The sequence below is a fragment of the Sitophilus oryzae genome, unplaced genomic scaffold, assembly GCF_002938485.1.
Source record: "Sitophilus oryzae breed Bouriz unplaced genomic scaffold, Soryzae_2.0 scaffold_1449_pilon_pilon, whole genome shotgun sequence".
NCBI classification, from domain to species: Eukaryota; Metazoa; Arthropoda; class Insecta; order Coleoptera; family Curculionidae; genus Sitophilus; species Sitophilus oryzae.
In genome coordinates this window covers 342079-348619 of record NW_022146114.1, presented here as the reverse complement: position 1 = coordinate 348619, position 6541 = coordinate 342079, and positions in this window count along the sequence as shown.

Sequence of the window (6541 nt, the reverse complement as noted above, 5' to 3'; positions counted from 1 at the left end):
GCAACATAACAAAAATTTTCGTAAACGTCATAAACATAATGTTTTAGTTAATTTTCGGTGGTTTTTGTTAAGTTTTCATTGAAAGGGTAAGTACTAAAAATAATTAATGTTTTTTTCTATAATTATTAATAATGAGCACTTATAGAAGATTAAATTTAACATTCCTAATTTTTTGAGTAGAAATTTGTCTATGAATTTATAAATGTAGAACTATGTTCCGCCGAACTATGTAGAATGTGGATAACATAGTAGATTGCAACACTGCAAGGTTTAGATACACCGTAGGGAAATCTCAGGTGAATAAACAAGTGGCACTAAAAGGTTTTTTCAAATTTCCCGGAAGATGTCAAGAAAAATTTTAAATTTTCAACATTTTTTTTTCGCAAAAAAACCTCATAGGCGTGTTTCTGGGGTTGAACTATACTACCAGTTAAAATATTTGCACTTATTTCTGGGACACCCTGTATAACTATACAGAAAATACTGTTTTTTTACAGAGAAATCTATTAAAACCATTGGACATTCCGTTAAAATTACATATTTTTATAAATTTTAATAATATGCCGTTATATACAGGAATAAAATATCATATTCTGATTTTACACCCACGAATCAAATATAAATTATTACTGGGTATAATTTCGGTAAAATAAAACCCTGATATCTGGCACATTCTCTGACATGCGGTTTTTAAAAATCGATTTTTTATTCTCCGAAGGATCTAATTCCAAACAAATAATTTTCCATTTAGACAGCTCTCTGTTTAACGTGCGTTCCCCCGAGAAAAACTGTTAAAAACTTTTTGCCTTCTGCTCTCTTCACCCAGAAAACTGTCTTATGGCAGCAAATTATATTTTTGCGTCAAATTAACGGAAGGGACGTAGCGAAAAAAAAGAACAGCGGCGGATTTAAATATTTTTAGCGATATCTTTTTGAAATAAATGGACTATATCTGTTTCGGGATTTATTTCATATTATGAATATTTTGGTTTGCTTTTAGATGTAAGTAAGAGTAATAGTAAGAGTAAGGGGGGGGTAATCACTGCGACCTTAAAGATCTATTGCTTTTAGATGCTTCTGCATTTTTATATTTGAAAAGTGTTTGATATCTCTAAATACAAATTCCGCATGGTCCAATGATAACTATGTTACAATAGACAAGACACAATTTTATATTGTCCAATATATATACATTGCGAGTGTCCTAAATAATTGCAAATATTTTCGGGGGTGGTAGATCTCGATTAAAGATTTTTCTCTTTACCGTTTTTCAAATAAGTCCAAAATAAACGAGTTATTTAAGAAATAAAAATTAAAAAAATGGTTTTAATTTTGAAAATTTTGACAGCCACCGAATTTTTTTCTGTATTTGTTCCTCTAATTTTAATCTACTACCGATGGTTGCGACGGTTTTAAGATATATTACATGCTACTCAAAGGCGCGTTTCTTGTTTAATGGTGTCTGCCAGTAGCACTTTTATCGCACACAATAAATAGAAAAAGTTTACCTCTGATATTTAAATAGGATATAATGCAATTAAGTTATTATTTATTATATTCTTACTGTGCAAGTATCTTTTCACTGCTTTATCTTTCCACAACACAGAGAATAGAAATCTTCTCATTTTTTTAAGCACTCACGAAACGTACGCACTTATTGAAAATAACTATAATAATGGCGTAACTAGTATTTCTGCACTTTACAATACAATTTATGGGTGTTTTGTTAACATCTTTTTTGAATTTTTTACCCCCTTTCTCTTGGCAATTTTTTAATTGTTTGTGGCATTTTCTCGCAAACGATTAGAAATATCATCATTATTCATGTAGTCAGTGACAATGTTGCATGACTTCTAGTGCCGTAACCATGGCAATATCATAGAATAAAAAATTACATCGTGAGAAAATTTACGATAAACAAACAAAGTTCTAAAAAGTTTTCTAAAATACACAGAAAAATTTAAAAACAACGAACGATTTTAAACATCTTTTTTGTGAAAACCCCCGAAAATATTTGCACTTATATCTCATTCTAATTGTTGATACCGGCAGACTGCAAAAAATACTGTCAAGTACCACTTTTCTTTAACGTCTTTTTATGTTTCAAGGACTAATCTGTCTGATCCCTACTCATTTTACGCCGATTTTGAACCACGAATCTGAGTCTTAATATGTATGATATCTACAAACTTGTGAAGCGAGTGTCTAAATTAACTCTTACTCCAGCCCAGACTGGAGATCCAACTCCATCCAGGCTGTAATCAAAGTGTTGTCAAATGGGTTGTAAAAAATTTAATTATATTATTTTGTCTTCAATAGCATATTAATTTAAAACTCTATTCTATGTAAAATTTAAAAAATCAATAAGTTTGTGTAAACACATTAATAAATATACAGGGTTTTATTTTCAGCCCCTTACAATAGAATTAGCATTTCGTTTTTACTATAATTAATCCTTTTTTCAGAACCAGTTTCCAATAAGTTTTACTTAAATTCAAGATATTGACATTCATTTCCATGAGAAAAAAAAAGAAAAAAAAAGAAAGTAAATACATCTGTATATTTTATGTAGTTAGATATTAATGAAAGTAACACCCTTGATTAAGGGTAACACCAAAACATCTAAAAGGCTGAGCGCTCTTTTCGCATTAGATGTAAGCAGTTGTTCACTTACAACCATTTAATTTTAATTATATTTTTAAATGTTTTATAATTTAGAAATATCTGTAATTACCTGTGGTAAAAATATTATACTTGGACGATAATTAGAACTTAGTTACAAGAATTTAATACGCAAGAAAAAGAAACTAAAAATTATCCTAAAGCTTCTAGATAAGATGGATAATATATTTAAGATGGATTTAGCAAATGGATAAAAAAATAGAATAATTTAATATATAATAAGTTTTGGAGCCTCAAGATGCTGTTCTATTTTACTTGACAGGAGAAGTCTTGGTGATCTCTTACTATATCCGAGAAAATTAGTATCTAGAAGGTGCATGACATTCTTGATAAAAGTTGTTGAATGAATATTGACGCTTGATAGACACATTGACACGTCTTTTTAGTTTATATACAATTACTTAACAATAATTATTCAAAATTAATGAGATTTCTAATAATATTAAATTTAATGTCATATAAGCACAAAACGAATAAAAACTTAGGCTTAACAGGGAAAAGCTAGTTAAAATTACACAATATAAAGTATTTTTAAATTTGAATACTTTGTATATCGAAAATTAAATTGAATAAGAGAAAATATATTACAGTTTCCTTTCTAAAACTAATTAAAAATAACCAACAACAATATTTTACAGCACCTAAGAAACACCCAGTAATATACTGTCATACGTAATTTATTTTGGGAAACTAAACCATGGTTTTCGGGAAGTTAGGCAACCTAAAGGGTATTTGTGGGCTAATGTTGGTCATGAAACTTCGTAGTTATGAAGAAAAAAGGCTAATAATTGTAACCTACATCATATATTTTTGGAGCAATTTGGAGCATTTTGTATTAGCTTACATAAAATGTGATTTTAGATTAAGGAGTTCTTAATTACATCATGGTCTTTATTGATTTTTTTATGGTACCAGGGAAGTTAAAACTAGAATTACCATGAGGGAAAACAGTTCAAAACATTGTACTTTCTCAGAGTACCATCAGTTTTTAACTAATTTATCACCAACGTTAAACGCACTAATTTTATTTAATCAAAATTTAATCAAAATATTTTAGCTTCAGCTAATAATTTTATAAGCTCGAACATTTCTTATCAGTACTCGTGCCTACTTTACCGGGTGCGGTCTCAAAAGTGGCTCATCCCCTATAACTTTTTTATATTTTCACATAAGAAAACAGATTTGGTATGTTAGTTAATGACGTAAATTAGGATTGGTTGACGTATTCAATTGTTTTTGGTCACTTCCTGTTTCACCAAAAATGACTAAAACTTTTGATTTTTAAATGTAACCGATTGATAGAAACGACAGTCTGAATAGAATGATATATCATATGTCAACTTTTGACATTTTCGCATAAGGTTTATTTGAAATTGCAACATGCGATTCATAACGACAATTTGACACGAAATACAAAGTAAGTGGTACCAAATTATTCCTAAAAAAATGTTTTTCTCCAAATATGCTCATTAGTCACCCTTGTTTCATTTGAAAAAATTGGGATATGATTAAAAAACGATTTGAACATCTTTTAACCGGCCAGGACAAGACACAAAAAATATTAGATGATAAAATCTATTTTTCTAAGACTCCTTATATCATTTACAATTTACATTTACATATCATATAGGTACATTTCCTAATAAGTAGGAAACATTTTATAGACTAAATGTTGAAATATTATTACGATAGTTATAAAATGCACGAATTTAAGTTCTGAAGATGATATTCGCTTTAAAATAATTAAATTTATTTTTAATACGGTCCTGTATTCGAAACGCTTTTAAGAGTGTCGCTGTTTACTATGTAAAGAAACGAAAAACTTTGAACAAGACGCCTTTTCTTCTTTTTTTTCTCTCTGTCTTGGAATACAATGTCCGCTTTTCTAAAGCATACTGGAAAAATATTACATTCATTATTCATGTTTTCATTTTCTTATACCGCTCGATTTTTTCTGCCTTCATTTCTCACTTTTAATAATAAGATTTAATTTTGGTTAGAACTTGATAAAAAATGTCGTTATTGTATTTATTTTGTTAATTAAATAGGAAAATGCAATTTAGAAAATACATCTCTTGGCCATTTTAGATTTAGACCAGATACTTTAAAGATAATACCTGTATAAATTATATTATTATATTATAAAAATCTTAAAATATGTAAAACAACAAAATAAAATATACGCGTTTAAGAGTTTTTCCAAAAAACTCAATGGTTTTCTCACCGATTTTAAATAAAAAATATTTTATTATTTGAGGGATAGTTTCACCTCCTTAGAATTCGAGTTTCGAAAAATCCCTTCTTATCAAACTTCTACACCCTAAAGTCAATCTGTTTTCCAAAAATCAGCTTTTTACGTCAAGCGCTTTAAGCAGGATCGTGATTAATCAATGACCAGATTTTTCGAAACACCCTGTACACATTTTTAAAAAATCTTAAAATATGTAAATCAATAAAATAAAATATACGTGTTTAAGCGTTTTTTCGAAAACTTGACCGTTTTTTAAATAAAAAAATATTGTAATAAATTATTTGTATACTTATCGAACCTCTACACCCTAGAATCAACCTGTATGCCAAAATTGAGCTTCTTCGGTTGAGTGGTTTGAGCAGGATCGTGATTAATCAGTATGTCAGTCACTTAAGGATTTTATACATATAGGATTAGTATAGACTAGTCGCCTGGTCTTCAAAGTGGCCCAAGTTGTTATTTTTTGTAAATCTAAGTTGATGGCAATCACTTTTCTTCACATTAGTGCAGCGGCAATTTTTTTTTTATTTTTGACAAATTTGGGATTTAGACGTCGCGTTGTCATGACTAATTTCCCAACTCAATTATACATTGGGGGGGCGGGAGTATCCCCCCATCACCCCCATAGCTTCACCACTGCTGGGAGAATTTTCAGGTCAGGGGCTTGGGACACCCTCAAAAAGAAAATTCCACTTCTCCAACTCCCAGTGGATGACATATCAAGAATTTTCAACTTTAAGAAACACCTCTCTGTAGTATTGAATAATAAAAAGGATTGGAAGGGAGAAACGTTTGCTCAGCATGCAAAAGACCATACCATAATGTGGTATACTGATGCTTCCAAAACCAAAGCAGGGACAGGGATAGGAGCATTTAGGCCGAAATCTAAACACTCTGAATCAATGGGCACCTACCCCAGCATCCTTCAGGTAAACCAACTAAAAGCGGAACTGAAGAACCTGAAAGACTTCATCCGTAACCTGGAATGGGAGTCTTCCTACGGTCTAAGACATTCGAAAAAGTTCCTCAGAACTTATGACCGAGAAAAAACACCAGAAGACCTTATCACTGAGTGAGCCGAGAACTTTCGTGTCATAAACTTTGATACGGCTGATGTAAAGGATGGAAAGCTGGCTTCTGTGGAACCGTCTCAGATAATGGCTTTTGTTAAAGCCCTGAGACTTTATGAGTTATAACTTATAACTCGTTATAACTCAAGAAAGGGGAACACACAATAGATCTGTAAGGTCGCGGTGGTTAACTCCACTCCTAAACATTCTACATTTTACATCTCATAACATTTCCTAGATCCCAATTGTGAGAGTCGAATTTGAAACACCTGTATAGTAAATAATTACTATTTTTTATATGTATTAGAAAATTTATTATGCATAAGTAAATTGTTTCGATACCTATTGTATGATTAAATTTTATTATCAAGAGGGCATTGTCTTTGATACCGTATTATAGAAAAAAAGGCGTCCAGTTACCTTGGGAATGACGATCGATGACATTCCCCATATAATTTTACATAAGTATAAAATCACAGCGATCTTCATTTCATAGCCATCGCCGTTTTTTTATCATATTGTAGTCAAAAATATATAA